Source organism: Protopterus annectens, chromosome 3.part0 (genome assembly GCF_019279795.1).
Source record: "Protopterus annectens isolate FY-2018-M chromosome 3.part0, PAN1.0, whole genome shotgun sequence".
NCBI lineage: Eukaryota > Metazoa > Chordata > Ceratodontiformes > Protopteridae > Protopterus > Protopterus annectens.
In genome coordinates, this window is record NC_056731.1 from 857066391 (window position 1) to 857087295 (window position 20905).

Below are 20905 nucleotides of genomic sequence, written 5' to 3' on the forward strand. Positions count from 1 at the left end.
ACCAACAGTCAACAAGATGAATATATATATATATATATATATATATATATATATATATATAAAGTAGTAATAAGACAAAATAATTTAAGAAAATACAACATTTTTATTGGGCATAGATTATATTAATTATTGCAGATAGCAACCCAAGAGGACATCTGTCCTTTCCCAAATCTACTATACAGTTATATACTTATGGAGCATTTTTCAGTTTGCAGCATGGATGCCTACCAGTAGATTACATATGGAATCAAACTGGAACTTTGTATTCAACAGTTGGTTAAATATATTATGCTATATTTTTTAATTGCATGTATACAGTGCTGGATTAAGTACACCCTTGGCAGTTTTCAAACACCGATCTCATCCCCACACACATAAATACACATGTTCTTTTGAATTAATCTTCCTGGTTATTTTAAGTATACACTTTCCTACCAGATAAAGCAAAATACATTTTTATATAACATTTATTTACCAGGAAAGTCCGGCTTGGAACAAAGCCAATTTTCAGCAGAGGCCCAGGGAGGAACACTCCAAATGCATGTCTTTGTAACATGGGAGGAAACTGGAGTACCCAGAAAAAATCCACACAAACACAAGGAGGACATGTAGACTCCACACAGAAGGCACTCCAGCCAAGAATCAAACCAGAGAAACTCTTGCTGTGAGGTGACAATGCTAGTGCTGTACCACTGCACCATCCAACATATACATATATTTTGTTTTAAATTTCAGTAGTCCTGAACATTTTTTTCCAACCAAAAGGAAAACAAAATTTACTAACCAATAATAAAAAATATCATTTTCAGAATATTTCAGTCCTAAAAGATGATTCAAACTTCTATCACTGCAGTAATTTCCTCACACATTAATTATTCAATTTATTTAACATTATACACTTCAAATGTCTGATTTGGATAAAAATGGCCAAAGTAAAGCATTCCAACCTGTTTATGCAAATGCAAACTAGTACTACAAAGTAAGACTAATGATTGTTTAACCAGATCAGTAATCATCATCTACATATAGCACCTTGTTGACTATGTACATCTCAGATGTCACACTGTGTTAAATAATCAAATAAATAAATAAATAAATAAATAAATAAATGCAGATGGAATAATGTATCGCAATTTTTTCACAGCAACGGCAATTAGAGAGTAAGGTATTCCAACTTATTTCCCACAAACGAACACTATTCCTGCAGATTCAGAGTTTTAAACTGAGAAAATGACAAGTGGGTAAATTACTTTCATCCACAGACCCAGCAGTTATTGACATACGGCTATGCACATCTAATTAGATTGTGATAAAAATAACACGTCAGGCTTCTGGTGCAAGAACTGAGGACAAAGCTATAAAATAATGAGGTGAAAAGGCCCAAATTCAGCAACAAATTTTATATATTGCTTTTAAATGCTTAAAAACTTACAGGAATAACAGTTGTTGTATTAACACTGATTTTATGAAGGCCATGACATCTGAAACTCAAATGTCTATCATTATGTAGTGTTTGCAGTCCTCTATGATTTGCCAGAAATCTACGTATTTTATGGAGAAGACCAAAATTATGAGACAAAGTCAGAGATGTTCTGCAATATCAGGGACAGTTTCAACTTTGTTTTACACAAAACAGTAGCCAGAGGTTAAAGTATTCAACTTTATTTCACCCACATGCAAATTATTCCTGTAAAGACAGACTGCTTGAACTGAGAAAACTGAGCAAACAGCAAAAAGGCAAGTTATTTGCATCCACAACAAGCCCCAACCTGTAGCCTAACAATTTTAGCCAGTTTGCTGATTATATATACCCCAGACATCTGATTGTGTTAAAAAACATAACAACCACATATTGTACGTCAACTTTGTTTCACACTAACTGTAACTGCCACAGTAAATATGCCTTTTCAACATTTTTCACACAAATCGCATTAGCTGAGCAAAGGCAGCCCAGGCCTCATCTTCTAGTGGTATGCTGCAGCATCAGGCAAATGTTGTTATTTTTTTTAGCACAAAGCTTTCACACTCATATATTTGGCATGTTAACTCACTCTATTCCCTTGCTTTTCCTTTGGTACTGCCTGACCTAAATCAATGCATTGCAACTCTTTCTTTTATACAAACATTCAGTACTCTGATCTCCAACCTGACTATTGACTTCCCATATCTGGTTGTCTAACACGATTTAAAAAATACTTACCTCATCCTATGATGACCCACTGCTGCTGTTTTAGACCAGCAGTCTGCAGCTCTACGCTATATCATTTAATATTCCCAGGTTTTCTGCTCATTGCTGTTGAAATAAATCATGGGATGGAAATAAGCATTATGGTAATCATGGGCCACTTATTTATTTATTTATTTATTTAATTATTTATTTATTTGTTTGTTTACTTATTTATTCATTCATTCATTCATCCATTTATAATTAAAAAAACTTTTTTCACCCAACATAAATAAATTAATGAAATAAACAAATAACATTGCCAACCCATACTGTGCAAATGCACATGCACAAGTGGTAGGCACTGTGAGTATGTGGAAGTAAATACTTATGGGATCTATATAACTTTTTTTAATTAAAACTAAAATAAATACTTTATTTCTTAGTAATTATTATGTTAAGCACCTTAGTTAAATAAATTGAGTTTGCACTGTTGAACATAACAAAACTTTTAAAATAAAATTATTTTATTACTTGGTGGCTAGCCATGCCCCCCCAACGCATCTGACACCAGGTGGTTGCTCAAATCCCCCTTATTATAATCTGCCACGATGGGTATTATAGGATCATAGGACCACTGGAGGATAGTAGGCTAATGGACCTAGAGCCTTTTTCAGCCTAGCCATTCATTCCCCAATGTTCCCAATTATCAAGCCCACAAGCTAGAATGGCTATGTTATATGATTGTGAATTAGGGCATCTGCAAACTGCCCCTGTCCAAAAGAATCACAAGCAATAAGCCAGGGGTGAATTTATAATTTCCAATCCATTGAATAGGCATAGGGAAAAACTCTGTTTCACATGAATGGAGAATCTGTCCCAGAGAAGGGATTATCCCTGAGATACATACCTATCCCTCTGACATGCTTTGTTTATGTTACAGGCAAGGATTAGCTCCCTAGATCAGGTAATTCTAGTGCTGTTTCTTTTGTGAATGTGTAGTAGATCCATCAGGGCTGGATCGGAGAATGACTTGTTAATTAGGCATAGGTCAACCCTCAGTAATCTGTAGGAGACTGAGTATGGGGACAGGACTTTGAGATTGTCCACATAGGACATATTATTTACACCCTGTATTCTTTTAGTGAGGAACCAGTGTGGCCACTCCAGTTATTACAAATGCCTCATGAGGTACATGCTGAAGGGTGGACTGTACTCAATTATTGGTCTTATGAGGTCTTACTATAGTGGGACTATGTTCTCCTTTGATCTGGATGCCATGCCCTTACTTATAAGTTTCACCACATAGAAAGATTTTCTCATTACTGTGGACACATGATGATCAAGGTTCAGGTTGCTGTCAACCTGAGTTCTCAAGTCACTTACTACTGGGTCTACTCTTAGACGAATACCACTGGGTCTACTCTTAGTATCACTTAGAAGATTTATGCTGAAGCACTACAGATAACTTGCTAAACTTAAAACTGCAGGAATAGACTCATTTCCTTGTTGAATACAGTAGATCCATGTTAATATTTATTTATCTAAGATGGTTATCATGCTGAGTCAAAAATGCACTGTTCTGTATTTTTGATTTGCAGTTTTCTCACCAAACAAGTAAATTTCATTAGCCTGTAATACAAAAGTGACTTATCAGTGATGGACACTGACTGGTCTGCATGCTTTTCTAGTTAGCATGGAAGAATTGAATTTGGTAGATGGCTGAGCAGACAGTTCTCCTTATCATGTACAACAGACTGCTTCCAATGGATTTATATTTTCAGTGATCACTAAACAGCTGCATTCTATGCATGTACTGCAGCCTGCTTGTGTTAGCTAGATAATTTTACATGCTGGGTAAAAACACATTTATATAGTCTGGTTTGTATGTAGGAAGGATAGGTAAAAGTGAATGCTTGTAGCTTTACAGTGGCAAAAGATAAGCTTGTACAAAATATCTTTCATGACTATTTGCAGGAGACTGGCTTGCAATAAGGTGACACACTTGTCTTTTTAATAATGGCTCCTAGCTGGCTTATAAGTACATATGCCACTCTGTTTACACTGGTGGCTTTCTATGCTGGGCCAAAAATAAGTTTGGATTTCTACTGAAAGGCAAGGTCAATTGGTTTTATATATGAATACCAACAAAACTGACATATGATCAAGATGAAAAACTAACTGGAGTAAGATGAAATGCTTTCCCTAGGAAGTTCTCCTAACTCTGATGGACAGCAATACTGTAGATAGGTAATATGGTACCCTGGGCATTTCCCCAGTCTAATGCCCCTTCAGCCCAAAGTAAAAAAAAAAAATCACAAAGAAAAAGTTTTCTGTCCAAGAGTTAATTTATTCACTCCAATGGAGATCTGGAGGTTTGTACTCTTAACTCCTAATGAGTGAATCCTGAGCTTTTTTGACAGAATCAAGTTACAGCCTCACATTTCATGCAAATGTTCATATCGCTGGAGGCATAAGAGTTACTAAAGAAATGTGAATCTCAAACTGTTCGTCAGTAACAAATCGTTACAGTGGTAGCATTCATTAGATTGTAGGTCTTAAACTAGATTTTACAAGCCATCATAAACACAGTATATATTCATTTTGTAATTACACACATAATGACAGCAGCATTTTGTTCATTTGTCTGTGAGCTTTCGTATGAGGCTAAGTCAGTTATGTCTGTGTTACTTGGTTGTTGAGATATGTAGAAAAATATGAATATTATGACAATATAATGTTATAGTATATAAGCAATTAATATCTCTTAAGCAGTATTAGACAGAGGTCAAATATCAGTGCAGCTGTGTTGCACATCATGTAAGCCTTAAGATGAAATTGTTCAATAGCTTGTATGTAGCATGGTTTTTGAACTATTAATTCATTGTTATATGCCTAGAGGTGTCAGTAGGATGTAATCACAGAAGCTCAGGAAGACACAGTCTTCTGTACTTCTGTTACTGTAGCAAGCTGCTTGCAGTAACTGTAACAATTACTGTGTTACAGTTACTAGCATACATGAATATGAATGCAGTATCAGAATTCATTTATGACGCATTGACATCCTTATGGCTTTGCAAACTAATTCAGCACTACAGTTCCATCCCAAAAGCACCTGCCAGTTGCACCCTCCAATAGCATGCACCTGGAGAAGCCTCTCTCTTCTACAAACTCTAGTTATGGATCTGGATTGCAAGATTACATGATTCACAATACCCAATAGCTTTAGCTCATATTAAACTTATATGCCCTCATCTACATATTGTTATATGCATCTGTTCTCCCCTCACTTAACTGATGGATTATATACCACATTTTAATTTAGATGGATTATGTCACTACTTTAAATCTGTCATGTGAGATATGCAGGGAATATGTTTTGCAAGAAAACTTTCAAACTACCCTGATCCCATGACACAGTGTAATAAAGCCCTGACTGCACCCCAGGTTACCTGTGCTCATTTAGCAGCATGGGTGATGTAGGGACTGGATGGGAGAATGGAAGTAAGTGGTGGATACCAGATTGCCCTTCCTGCGGGACAGGGAGGCAGCCTGGCTTGCTACAATAGCAGCATGGAGAGCCTGGCAAGCTCTGCACTGCAAGTGTTTTGCAGATTGGTGGGGTAGTTGTGTATGTGCAGAAGCTTGCATGCACATCTAAAAGCAGTCATACAGGAGCTTGCAAGGCTGCCATGGATGGTAGCTTTAGACATACTCCCCTACAGTAGTAGGATGTTGCAAAGGCATCCATGATCTTCTCTTCAGATATGGTAGAGTCTAGGAGTCTAGGAGTGTCTAAAATGAATCTGGTAGACCCAGTGAATGAGGAGAGGAACTGGTGACAGCTGATGGTCCGCTTCAGGGAGCTAAAAAAGGCAATCATTTCAACTTGATATCATTCTAACATTTACAACTTCATTTATTTACTGGCATTATATCTGGTGATTTACTTTTTCAGTCTACCAGGCACAGAATATTTTCAAATGTTAAATTGTTTACAACTGTCACTTTTGATACACATGGTTAGCAGCCTTAGAATCAAAGGACTTATTGGTTTCATCAAAATTAATGCTAGACGTAGATTTGTTTATAATTTCCTATCAACAGGTTGAATAGTTTCTTTATCAGAAAGTTCCAGGTTAAATCCATATTTAACTCAATACTCAATTAGCTTTTCACATTCTGAATTGAGCAACAATTCTTTTTATTGTCCTCTGTCACTGCAATCTCTAGTTGACTCAGTAGATCTAGAATCTGGCAGTTTAGACAAGTGCTTTCCATTCCTGAAATATTTTTTACACGCCAGGCTACACTAAATAAGATCTTATAAATTCTGTATGACTGATTACTGTACCATGAACATGACACTTGTAATTCCAAATTAATGCTGACTTTTTCTAACTTTCTCCCTTTATGTAAAATACAAAGAATCTTTGTTGTTTTGTCAAAATAACGTTTGCTTATATTATCTCTTTTGCAATTCAGTAGCAATTCAGCAGCTGTCTGTCTGTTATAAGATGCTCACACAGTAATTAAGGTAAGTAATATTAATACAAAATAATGATCCATCATCATGTGTACTGAAGATAAACCTATAGATTGCAGTGGGTTGTTCCTGTAGTCAAGAACAAAGAACAGTAAGATGAACCAGATTTTTCACATTTCTTGAGTAGATTTTTCACTGTTTGTACTACATTTCACTTGTCCATTACTCTAAGTGTAACTGGGACTTGAACACCCATTGTTTCACAAAAGTTACAAAATTCCTAGATCACAGATGGAAGAATATTACTTTTTCATGAATTCTGTACCTTAAAAAGATTGCTTTTATCACAGTAACAACAATTTGACTTGCCTAGAACTCACTATTTTTAGAACTGTTATTGGATTTAGAACAATTTTTAAAATGGATATTTTTCTGGTATAAATATACTTTAAAAGCATTTTACTGGAACTTTTTATATTTGTTTAGATGTGACTCTATTTAATGTCTGTGTTTGTTCTTTTGCGGTGTCGCTTCAATACAATTATTAGCTCTGACTAGCAAATAAAATAAATGCAATAAATGAAAAAACTGCACAACCTTGCAAATAACATCTTCTTCTTCCAGCTTTTTCCCGGTTAGGGGTCACCACAGCGGATCACCTGTCCACTCATGATTGGCAGTGGAGTTTTATAGTGTCAAGTTGCCAGCCCGGTGCCCAACCTTCCACAGAAGGCACACACACACACACACACACACACACACACCTAGGGCCAATTTAGAGTGTTCCATCCACCTACAGCATATCTTTGGGATGTGGGAGGAAACTGGAGCACCCGGAGGAAACCCATGCGACCACAGGGAGGAAATGCAGACTCTGTACAGAAGGCACCTCAGCTGAGAATCGAATCAGAGAACCTCTTGCTGTGAGGTGGCAACACTAACTGCTGCACCACCGTGGCTGCCCCAACCTTGCAAATAACATAAATATAATAAATAAGATAAAAAAATTAAAGGTAATGCTACTCAATGCCAGAAGTCTAAACCTCAAGATGCACGCACTCGAGACTCTCCTCAGTATGGAGAAAATTGATGTCTGTGCAGTAACAGAAACCTGGTTCAAGGTTCCTGAGAGCACCCCAGCACTACCAGGTTATAACTCATACCATGCGTTTCAGCCCCAAAACTCGGACCGAAGCACAAAAGGAGGGGGAGTATCTATATTCATCAAAGATACCTCCTCCTCCAGGTTAGTGGCACTGCACGAAGCATCGGAAACCATCCATGTGCAACTAACAGTGGGCAAAACTGCTTTTCAGTTTGTAGCCTGCTACAGAACACCCTCTCTATTACAGGAACCCCACTTGGCATTCCTGAGAACACTGGAGAATATGAAGGTCTCTCCAAACACTATGTTATTGGGTGACTTCAACTACCCAAACATTGACTGGGAAAACTACTCAAGCCCAAACACCCTCGCCCAACGGTTCCTTGAATTTATAAACTCTAATGCAATGGAACAACTGGTCACCACTCCCACAAGAGGGAACAACATATTGGACCTGGACATCACCAACATGGGGACTCTATGTTCCACACCAGAGGTAAACCCCAAATTGGTAAGATCAGACCATAAACAAATTTCCCTGGACATCCATATCCCGTCCCCACCCCAGCCAAGGAAATCACTGTAAAGATTTTCTCCAAAGCCAACTTTGCACTTCTCAAGACTGAGGTGGAATCCTTCAAAGCCCCTGGGCCAGAGGATAATACAGCCCAATCTGCAGAATCCTTTACAAATGCATTCTATGAGCACCTGCAGGAATGCATGGATTGTGCTATCCCAAATAAAACCAAGACTCACTCCTCCAAAAACAGGAGACCAGTCTGGTGGACCCTGGCCATAAATAAGCTATACAACAGAAGGAGGAAGCTACTACATGACAGAGCAAAATCCCAAAAAGGGAAGGCATTTCTGATCAGTATTAGCAAGAAACTTCGATCCCTCATAAAATCATCAAAGGCCAGTTTCGAAAGAAAAATTGCCCTAGACACTAAAGATAATCACAAGGCCTTCTTTAGTTATGTCAGAAACATGGGCAGAAACTCCCAGATATGCTCTGAATTGTTGCATAATGGTACAAAATATACCAAACCTACAGACATAGCCAACATCCTGGCAGACAGATTCAGCAAACTTCTCCCCCTTCCCCCAAAGGAGCAAATGCCTATCCCAACAGAATGTAACCTCCCTGACATCACAGATGCACAGGTGAAAGCTGCCCTCTCCAAAGCAAAAAACACAGCATCTATGGGAATGGACGGTGTCCCAGGCTGTGTCTTACACGAGCTCCAAGAAGAACTGAACCCTCACATTAAGTCACTGTTCAAACTTAGCCTTACTACAGGATATGTACCCAAAGAATGGCGTACAGCTACAGTGGTCCCACTCCACAAAGGTGGTGCCACAACGGACCCCAGAAACTATTGCCCCATAAGTCTGACTAGTCTGGTCTGTAAAGCTATGGAGCGTATTATCATGGAACTCATAAACAAAGACATTGGGAGCCTCCAGACACTGGACCCTACCCAATTCGGCTTTGTTAAGGGCAGATCTTGCCTCTTAAACCTAGTTGATTTCTTTGAAACAGTTACCAAAGCCATAGATGAGGGCAAGGTAGCCCACACAGCCTACCTGGACCTCGCAAAAGCCTTCGACACAATACCCCACTCGGGCATCATAAATATATATGACAAGATGGGTTGCAAACTGGCTCAGAGATAGAACCCACATGGTCAGAATCGCAGGTGCCTTGTCCAAATCCAAACCAGTTACAAGTGGCGTCCCACAGGGCTCAGTTCTGGGACCTCTCTTGTTCGGTATATATTTCTCTGAGGTTCAGGCTAACACGGGGGGATTATGGCTGACAAAGTTCACAGATGACTGCAAACTGGGGGCCATAATCGAATCTCCAGCTGACACAAGCATCCTCCAAAAGGGTCTCACAGAGACGGATGCTTGGTGCCAGAACCACAGCCTCAAGCTAAATGCTAAAAAGTGCATAGTCATCCTCTTTGGGAAAAACAAGGTGCCCACAAATTACCACATAGGTGGTAATCCATTAAGTACAGAAGAAGTAATTAGAGATTTGGGGACCAACGTAGATAGTAATCTCTCCTCTGATAATCACGTTGCCAAAGTGGTTAGAAAGACCTTCTATATAGCCCACCTTATCATGAAAGGGTTCGTATCTAGATCAAGAGAGGTCATTGTGCCCCTCTACTCATAACTCATCAGGCCCATAATTGAATACAATGCTCCTTTTGGGATGTACCTTACCCGACACCTGCAGCAACTGGAGAGACCCCAAAAGTACCTCACCAAGAAGATCATGGGCTACAAACAGATGTCCTATGCAACTCGACTAAAGAAACTCCAGCTCTACTCAGTTGCTTACCACCTACTCAGAGGCGATCTATGCCTGACGTACAAAGCCATGTCAAACCCAGAATTAATAGACATGCTCCACCTCAAAAAATCCAAGTCCCTTAGAGCTACACACTCCAGGGACTTAAACCTCAGCACAAAAATAAATAGGACATGCTGGAGGGACAGATTCATTTCCCAGAAGCTCCCCTCACTCTGGAATAGAATCCCAATTCATGTTAGACATAGCCCCTCGCTGACCGTCTTCAAGCAAAATTTGGACGCGTGGATGGGAAATCGCAAATTCACCCCTGGGATCTCTCCTGTGTCCCTGCTAGACAGAGGCACAGTAAACTAATCTTAAAAGGGTACCTTCTGTGACCTACTTTACAGAGGCACAGTAGGCTATTCTAATAGGGAGGCAGAAGCCAAATACACTCTGGCTAGGCTTATAAATGCCCTAGGACAGATAGCCTAGTATCTACCTATGAACCTATGAACCTATAATAATTTGTCTTCTGATGATGTATAAACTATGTACTGGAATTGATGCCGCCAGAGTTTATAATCACTTGGAAGAAAACTCAATCATGAGTTTTCTTCCAAGTGATCATGAAATCATGAAAACTCAACAGAATCATGAAAACTCAACAGGTCAGATGGTGTAGCTGCATTTTCCTGTGATTGTAGAGGACAGCATCCTGGGTTTGAGACTTGGTAGGGCTGACTGTTTTCTGGGGATCACTTCTGTGTCTCTGCTCAACAGTAGCACAGGAAAATAACTTTCTCAGGTGGTGTAAGCCAGGGAACCTTGTTGGCTGGGCTTATGTAGGCCCTTGGGCCGATAGCCTAGTACCTACCTATGAACCTATAAAAAAAACTGTGTAGTCTCTAAGAATTCTGAACAACAGCCTACCAAAAGAACAAATTGTGCCTCCTTATAATGGAAGCTGGATATCAATAGCTATCATATCTTCTTTCTGATTTTGATTTCAGAGCATGAAACAAACTTTGTAATTTTAAGCCCTTAGATAAAGGGGGAAAACTAGTGGTATTGAATGTTATTCAATATTTAGATATGTGCTATGCACATTTGAAGAAAAATGAGGTATATGAAAAGATCAAACTATCTGAGTATTTAGATGCGCAAAGAAAATATGAATACATTATAGACAAAGGTTATAGGTTGCGATATTTTTCTTATAAAGATGTGAAAGAAAAATTCAACTTAAGTAATCCTAGAATGCCATGCTTTTACTGTTTACCCAAACTACATAAAAAAGAGTTTCCCCCTCCTGGACGTCCCATAGTTTCAGCTACCAACAGTTTCCTGCACAATGTCTCTATTTTTCTACATACTTATTTAGTACCATATGTATATAGATTACCTTCATACATTAAGGATGTGTTTGCTCTCATTGATTTTATTAAAAATACAGTGTGGGAAGAAAATATGTATTTTGTTGTAATAGACGTAGTTAGTCTGTATACAAGTATAAAACATGAGGATGGATTGTTTGCTATCAAGCAATTTATAGGTGATACTGTAGTCACAGTACATATTAGAACTGTTATATATGTGTTTGAACAATAACATATTTGAATTTAACGGAGATATTTACAAGCAAAAACAAGGCACAGCAATGGGGGCTGCCTTTGCCCCCAGTTATGCAAATATTTTTATGGGTTTATTTGAGAAGGAATATATATATACTAACCCATTTTATAATAAATATGTTTATAGATATTTCCGTTATATTGATGATTTGTTGTTTATATGTAAAGGTGGTCAAGAAAATGTTCAACAGTTTTTGGAAGAAATACAGAAAAATAGTATGAATATAAAATTTGATGGACTACAAATAGGCAATATAGTCCAGTATTTAGACATTACCCTGAAAGGTTATAATAATGCAGTAATAGAATATCAACTACATAGGAAGTTTCAGGGTTCTGGTTCAGTGTTGTATGGGACAAGTTATCACCCACCACATGTTATAAAGTCTATTCCCTATACTGAATTTTATAGAGTGAAGAGACTATGTAGTAACCCTAATATTAAGGAGAAAGAATATTTATTAAGTTATAACAAATTTAAAAATAGAGGTTATTCTGAGAGCGATTTAAAATATAGTTTGAGAAGAGTTAAAAACAAAAGTAGTAATAATAGTGACAGATACAGTGGTAATAATAAAGAAATTAAAGATACTGTATACTTTGTTTCAACCTTTTCTTTATTGTCTGAACATGTTAAGCGACAGGTAACTTTTAGTTGGAATTTACTTAAGAAAGAAGTGGATTTTTTTAAAAAATAATATAATTAGTTTTTCCTATAAGAGAGGGAGAAATGTTCAGGATTTTATAGTTCATAGTCGTTTTAAGCTACCTAATATGTTAATGTATAAACAGGTGAATAATCAGGGTACAAGAAAATGTGGGAGGTGTACTATTTGTAGGTACATAGTTCCACAGTTTAAAACTATTAATGGAATTTTGTTTGAAACTAAGGGAACCTTTAATTGTAAGTCATTACAGGTTATTTATGGTATAGAATGTCCTTGTGGCAAGTTTTATATTGGAGAAACAAAAAGAACTTTGTGCTGTAGGATAAAAGAACATGTCAGAGACATAAAAAATCAGAAAGAAAGTAGTCCTTTAGCTATACATTTCCATAAATATCATAATGGTAAACCTGATAACTTAAAAGTTACAGTATTAGATAATGTTTATAATGAATCATATTGTAGTGAACAACACATAAAACAAATATTAAGGAGAAAGGAATTATGCCTTATATTAAAATTTAATACATTAAGTCCAAATGGTCTGAATCATGATTGTTCATGGAAAAGTTTGTTATAAGTTTATTTGTAGAGAACATGTATAAAAATTTTTTAAATATATGTTTTTTTAAATATATGTAACTTGTTTTTTCAATACAAGTTGAAAGTGATGAATTAATTAACATCAATTGTTTAAGTGTTGGAAGGGGAGTGTCTTGTTAAATGTATTTAAGGTTAGGTATTAGTTAGTGTTGAAGTTTTACTCTGTAAAGGCAAGTTTTGCCGAGGCGCTAGAGAAATTTACTTGTATTTCATTTTACTTCTGAGTTGGATTAAATATTTATCCAGACGTGTATTGGAGTCCTTCTTTTGTGGTATTATTATATCAAGAGTTTTGAACTTTCTTTGGTGGTTTTTGCATCTTTCATGGCTAGTGACTCCTTTGCTGCGCTATCTATAATGTTTAGAGAATCAGTTATGGATAATACTCAAAAATCCATTGACAGTTTTCTGATTTCATTAAACGGAGCAGCAGGCTCCATAAATGTGGGCAATGTGACGGTCAGAGATGATATTTCTGTCCCTGAAAGAGCTTCAGCGATGTACAATAAATGGCAGCAGGACAGAAAACTGTGGCAGCAAAATCCTTTTGCAAGAATTGGCAAAAAATCGGATACTGCAGTTGCTCCTGAAATTCAGGATTTATTTTCACAGATAGAGAAACTGCTTTATAAAGAAACATCTGTTTTTCTAAATCTACAAAGTTTACAGCGGTATGAGGAGCTGGACATCACTCCTCGGGGTTTACGTACTGTGAAAAGTCCATCTACCCCTTTTGATCTCATGAATGCTGAGGACAAGCAGTTTCATGAGAGATGGATACAAGCGGCTCACCGTTGCAGTAAAGACTGGGTCCGTATATTAATAGAGAGAGACATATTAAAAAAACAGAAATTAAGAGAAGAAATTAAGAATTTATGTGTAGAAATTTGTAATAAGATCAAAAATGATGATTTGCAACAATTTTTAGTGCAAACTAATCAGCATTTACTTGAATATGAATCTGACCTAATAGAGCGGAAAAAGAATAAACTACACAGGGACTTGCGTGATTACAACAACAAAAGGGCATTCCTATTGACTAATAATCTTAAAATGAACCGGAAGCGTGTGCAGTTTGAACGAGCTGAGAAGAATGGCGTTGAAGGAAGAAAAGGGCAAGTCTCAGGTGAAAGCGGTTTGTCGCACACTGAAGACGACTCGGATAATGAAGATTTTCCTGCACTTCCCAACCCTGGAAACAGCAAGGGACTAGAGTTATTTGAAAACAACCGTTCCACCGTTTCAGTCGGAAACGGAGTTGGAATGGACAGGGACCACAGAGGGGAGGGTATGGGAACCAGCGTTACCACAAAAGGGGTAAATGGTATTGATTCTAACACTGTAATAGGACATCAATCGAACTGTGAGTATGTAGTTAACTTAGGTGTAGAATTATCACAGAACGATATAAATGTATTAAATAAGGGGTTAAAATTTATCCCGACTGTGTTTCCCAGAATTCATATGTTGAAAGCTGATGTTTACAATTTTACACGAAAATTACACCTTATGGATTTTTTCAAAAATGATAAAAATGTAAATATTGAAAATGTGGAAACTGAATTTACAGATTTAAACATAACTGATACAGATGATGAATTTTACTCTTGTGATTCGGAATTAAATAGTATGGAATGTAATGAATTAGATACAAGTAAAGTCATAGTTAAAAGTACTTTTATACCTCCATATCGCAATGATGGTATCAAATATTTATATAAATCTTTGATACATAATATAGAGGCTGATTTTTATCATTTTAAGCAAAATAAAGCACAAATAGAATATAATTTAATGAAGGAAGAATGGAATAGTTTGATTAAGTTAGGACAAAATGACAATATGGTGTTTAAGCCCTCAGATAAAGGGAGAAAACTAGTGGTATTGAATGTTATTCAATATTTAGATATGTGCTATGCACATTTGAAGAAAAATGAGGTATATGAAAAGATCAAACTATCTGAGTATTTAGATGCGCAAAGAAAATATGAATACTTTATAGACAAAGGTTATAGGTTGCGATATTTTTCTTATAAAGATGTGAAAGAAAAATTCAACTTAAGTAATCCTAGAATGCCATGCTTTTACTGTTTACCCAAACTACATAAAAAAGAGTTTCCCCCTCCTGGACGTCCCATAGTTTCAGCTACCAACAGTTTCCTGCACAATGTCTCTATTTTTCTATATACTTATTTAGTACCATATGTATATAGATTACCTTCATACATTAAGGATGTGTTTGCTCTCATTGATTTTATTAAAAATACAGTGTGGGAAGAAAATATGTATTTTGTTGTAATAGACGTAGTTAGTCTGTATACAAGTATAAAACATGAGGATGGATTGTTTGCTATCAAGCAATTTATAGGTGATACTGTAGTCACGAAGTACATATTAGAACTGTTATATATGTGTTTGAACAATAACATATTTGAATTTAACGGAGATATTTACAAGCAAAAACAAGGCACAGCAATGGGGGCTGCCTTTGCCCCCAGTTATGCAAATATTTTTATGGGTTTATTTGAGAAGGAATATATATATATACTAACCCATTTTATAATAAATATGTTTATAGATATTTCCGTTATATTGATGATTTGTTGTTTATATGTAAAGGTGGTCAAGAAAATGTTCAACAGTTTTTGGAAGAAATACAGAAAAATAGTATGAATATAAAATTTGATGGACTACAAATAGGCAATATAGTCCAGTATTTAAACATTACCCTGAAAGGTTATAATAATGCAGTAATAGAATATCAACTACATAGGAAGTTTCAGGGTTCTGGTTCAGTGTTGTATGGGATAAGTTATCACCCACCACATGTTATAAAGTCTATTCCCTATACTGAATTTTATAGAGTGAAGAGACTATGTAGTAACCCTAATATTAAGGAGAAAGAATATTTATTAAGTTATAACAAATTTAAAAATAGAGGTTATTCTGAGAGTGATTTAAAATATAGTTTGAGAAGAGTTAAAAACAAAAGTAGTAATAATAGTGACAGATACAGTGGTAATAATAAAGAAATTAAAGATACTGTATACTTTGTTTCAACCTTTTCTTTATTGTCTGAACATGTTAAGCGACAGGTAACTTTTAGTTGGAATTTACTTAAGAAAGAATAGGTACATAGTTCCACAGTTTAAAACTATTAATGGAATTTTGTTTGAAACTAAGGGAACCTTTAATTGTAAGTCATTACAGGTTATTTATGGTATAGAATGTCCTTGTGGCAAGTTTTATATTGGAGAAACAAAAAGAACTTTGTGCTGTAGGATAAAAGAACATGTCAGAGACATAAAAAATCAGAAAGAAAGTAGTCCTTTAGCTATACATTTCCATAAATATCATAATGGTAAACCTGATAACTTAAAAGTTACAGTATTAGATAATGTTTATAATGAATCATATTGTAGTGAACAACACATAAAACAAATATTAAGGAGAAAGGAATTATGCCTTATATTAAAATTTAATACATTAAGTCCAAATGGTCTGAATCATGATTGTTCATGGAAAAGTTTGTTATAAGTTTATTTGTAGAGAACATGTATAAAAAAATTTTAAATATATGTTTTTTTAAATATATGTAACTTGTTTTTTCAATACAAGTTGAAAGTGATGAATTAATTAACATCAATTGTTTAAGTGTTGGAAGGGGAGTGTCTTGTTAAATGTATTTAAGGTTAGGTATTAGTTAGTGTTGAAGTTTTACTCTGTAAAGGCAAGTTTTGCCGAGGCGCTAGAGAAATTTACTTGTATTTCGTTTTACTTCTGAGTTGGATTAAATATTTATCCAGACGTGCATTGGAGTCCTTCTTTTGTGGTATTATTATATCAAGAGTTTTGAACTTTCTTTGGTGGTTTTTGAAACTTTGTAATTTTGCACCATCTGTTCTATTTGAGCAGACATATTATTCTAATATGAGGTATCGCTAGCTCTTTCTTTATACGTACATATAAATAAATGTAATCCACAGATTTTATTTAGCCTGCTGTCATGTTGCTGAGTAAAAATGATAGCTCTCACCTTTGCTGAACACATAACAGCCCATATCAATAGGTAAAAAAAATCTCCCATAATATAATGTAGTGAGTCTGAAATTAATTATTTGGAAATCCTGTCATGACAACATAATGCAGAAATTAAAGCGCACAGTTACCTTTGGTCCAACGCTTTAATTCTTGCAACTTCTCAACAAACAGTGGCAATTGAAAAAACAATCCATAAGCCTTCTAGGTCTCTTCTTACTGTAATGCAAGTATTCTTTACTTAGGGTATCAATTAACAAGGTTTATTCCAAACTTGCAGATTATATTTTTGGCAAATAAAGTGGTATGGTTTCAAGTCTTGTTGGGGTCACATGTAGAGACTTTAAACATATGTTCTTAAATGGTTTATGGTCTGACTCCACAATACTCTTTTACAAAGATGTAGTCATAGATCTTTTACAACAAAAAAAATGATGATGGATGTCTCTGTCTATCTCAACATTGTATATCTGAATATCAGTTAAAAGCTTTTTGCCTATAAGTTATTGCCTCACCATCCTGCAGTAACGCTACACCAAAACCTTACTGTTTAAGATCAGAGTAAGCAGCAGACTGTATCACATTATACAACCTGGCGTTTTAAAAACCATATGTTTAATCTTGTCAACTGTTTTATTTTTTTGCTGCATTCATCAAATCCATCCTACATCATGCTCTAATAGCTTTTTGAGTTGTATTGTTGCATCTGACAAGTTACATATCAACTTAGATATACACCGTACCATACCTAGAAAATACATCAGAAATAATTTAGCATGAGAGTTTTGTATATTTAAAATTACTTTCCCTCTGTCATTATCTTCCTCAAACCGTTATGAAGATAATCATGTTTGAGATACTTAAGAAAAGTCTTACAGATTTGATATTAGTTTTTGCTTTGCTTTCAGTCTTTTTTTTACCTTAAGCTGTCTGACATCTGTATTAGAGATGTCAGATTCCAATTTTGTATCATTTGGGACATGAATACCATATGATACGTTGATATCTCCATCTGGACCCTTCATTAAATTTAATACAGCTCTTTGGAACATATCAGGAGTCAATGAGTTTTCAAATTATAAGCTCAGACAGCTGGCTCTGTTAAGAGCTGTATTAACAGTTAATAGAATTATCTTCAGCAAGCATAATCTATCATAGCCCTTGGTTCATCAGTTATGGTGAAATAGGCATGCTGCTACTGTCTCTTCAGTTATCTGCAATAGAGGGTGACTGCATTTAGACTTATTTAGGTTTTTAGAATTTATGCCTGTCCTTAAGTTGTCCTGCTTTACAATTGTCATCATGCTGTTCAGCCATTCATTGGATTAAATTATGTTTCTGTGATCCACATAGTATCCATGTTCTTTAATTTTTATTCATTTCTAGCTCTGTGCACAACTGTGGCTATTCTCATGGTTCCAATCACCGGTATCACCTAAGGAGAAATATCTCTGTAAAATTCACATTGCAGAAGATTCAACTCTTCAAATAAATTGGACTATTTTTGTAAAATGTCATCAGTACTTTGCAACACACAACACTCTGCCTTGGGTTTCAAAACTTGCAGAGACGTACTAAATAATAGGTTCATAGGTTCTTAGGTAGGTACTAGGCTATCTGCCCAAGGGCATTTATAAGCCTAGCCAGAATATGTTGGCTTTTGCATCCCTTTTAGACTAGATTCTGTTTTCCTGCATTGGTTTGCATGTGCCTTCATTATTATTATTACTAACGTGTGCCTGTGCATACAGTTTCATGAATACGAGCGTCAGATTATTTATTTACTACTTGTTCACTGGGCAAGTGGAATGGTCTATTGACACCCTTTAGCCACAACCCGAGACTAAACATATAATTATTCCTATTTTGCACTAGCTAATATGCTGCTTGAACATTATATAATAAACACCTGCCCAACTCTTTTTAAATATGGGCAGGTTGTGACTCTGTGCCTCTTCAGCATTATGACTAACTGCCCTATTTTCCCTCCCTTTGCTATACCTTGAATCAACTGACTCACTCTGAAACTGTACACAATGCTTTTTTTTACCATGTCATGTACTTCATGACAATATTGACCAAAAATATTTAGCCACTTTATATTAAGTGAACTTGTAGGGACACTACTTGGAAAAGAATCTGTACTTTTTGCATTTGCACTCTCAGTCTAGCCAGACTTAACTGAAACACTATAAGGAAAACAATCATTCATGCTGACTTGAATACTTTCTTAATTAAAGTCACTGCCTTGAAATACATTAAACAGCATATTGGATTCATTCTGTTCGGTATCTATCTTGAGTATAATTGACACATCTTTAATATCCAGCTTTTCTAACTAGATTCATATGTCCATAGGTAAATAATAGGCCAGCTGCCATTTCTGGCCATTTTAAGCCTAGCAAATTTTCCTTTTTGTGTTGGAAATAATCTATCCCACTTGGTATAGACTGGCCTTACAAATCACATGGTCGATAATTATATATTACCCTAATGACAATAACTAGAATATCACAGATAATTGGATGGGACCCCTGGATGGGATAAAGCATTTAGGAGATGCCTCTGTCCATTAGTAGTACAAGGGACAGTCCTGGGGTACATTTTCTGTTTCCCATTAATAGATTTCAGTTGCACAGAATATGGACAAGAATGAACATTGTTGTATGTTGATGGGGAGTCTGTTCCACAGCAGTAGTATAATTTATGAGATATACTTGTCCCTCCAACCTATTCTGTTAATGTTGCAGAAGAGGTTTAAATCCAAGAATTTCTGATGCCATTTGACTTGCAGGAACAGGTTGAGAGGTATGCTTGCAGGTAATCTATCAGTAATGGGTCAGAGCATTTTCCTTCTTATCAATAGAGGCTTGATAAGAATTCATTCCATTTTTATTGATTTTATTGGTTCCTTTAACACTGTCTTGACATTTGATGAATTCACTGTCTGCATTTCAATTGTGCCAACATATATTCCAACTTTACACTACTCTTTTGCCTCAAAAATATTTACATCTTGTTAAAACACTTTGTTTTGCTTTTTGAAGCTTTTCAGGAATGGTTGAGACCTCATAATGTTTATAGATGTTATTAAATGCTTTGCAGGCTGCACATTCCTATAGCCTAGTTGGTTGCATTGAATGTGATTTCTATCTGCTCATTTATTGCTAGGTGTCATCTCTGACCCTTTGGAGGACCATGTGACACCCATTTCATCATTTTAAATAACTTTTATAGTTTTAGACATTTTTCCTCTCCTTTTCACTTTTTGCCCTTAGTTCACACACTTTTGGCTTTAAGATGCAGATTTGAACATTCACTCATTCTATACATATTCATTTCTTTTGCCCAGTGTCAAATCTGCTTCTCTTAATAATCTGCCTCTAAAGTGATTGTTTCTGCTTTAACTAACAAATCTATGTCTTATTAATGAATCAGGCAAGTTATAAAACTCTCAGTTTTGCAATCTCTGTTTTATTTTAGTAACATAATCCTCTGTGGACTTCTGACCCCCTTGATGCTTAATGAAAAATAAATTCCTTACATACTGAAGATGCCTTCTTTGGCTTACAGCGTGATTGAAACATTTCTTTTAATGCATAAATTATGTTAATCCCTTCCTACTACTCTTGAAAACTGAAAATGTTAAAGAGCTTAATGATTTTCTCACCTGTGACATCCAAAAACATTGGATACCACATTTTTGCATGAAAATATTTCACTTTTAGTTTTGTGGAACCTACATAAATTTGCTATCCTCAAATGTACATGGTAAAAAGTACTTATTTTACATGGCCTATAAGAGGCATTCAGTATTCCACATGCAATGGAATCATTGTTAGAGGTTGAACATATACTTGGTTTCAACATTTTATTATTATTGACTGGACCACAAAAAAAGTGTATGT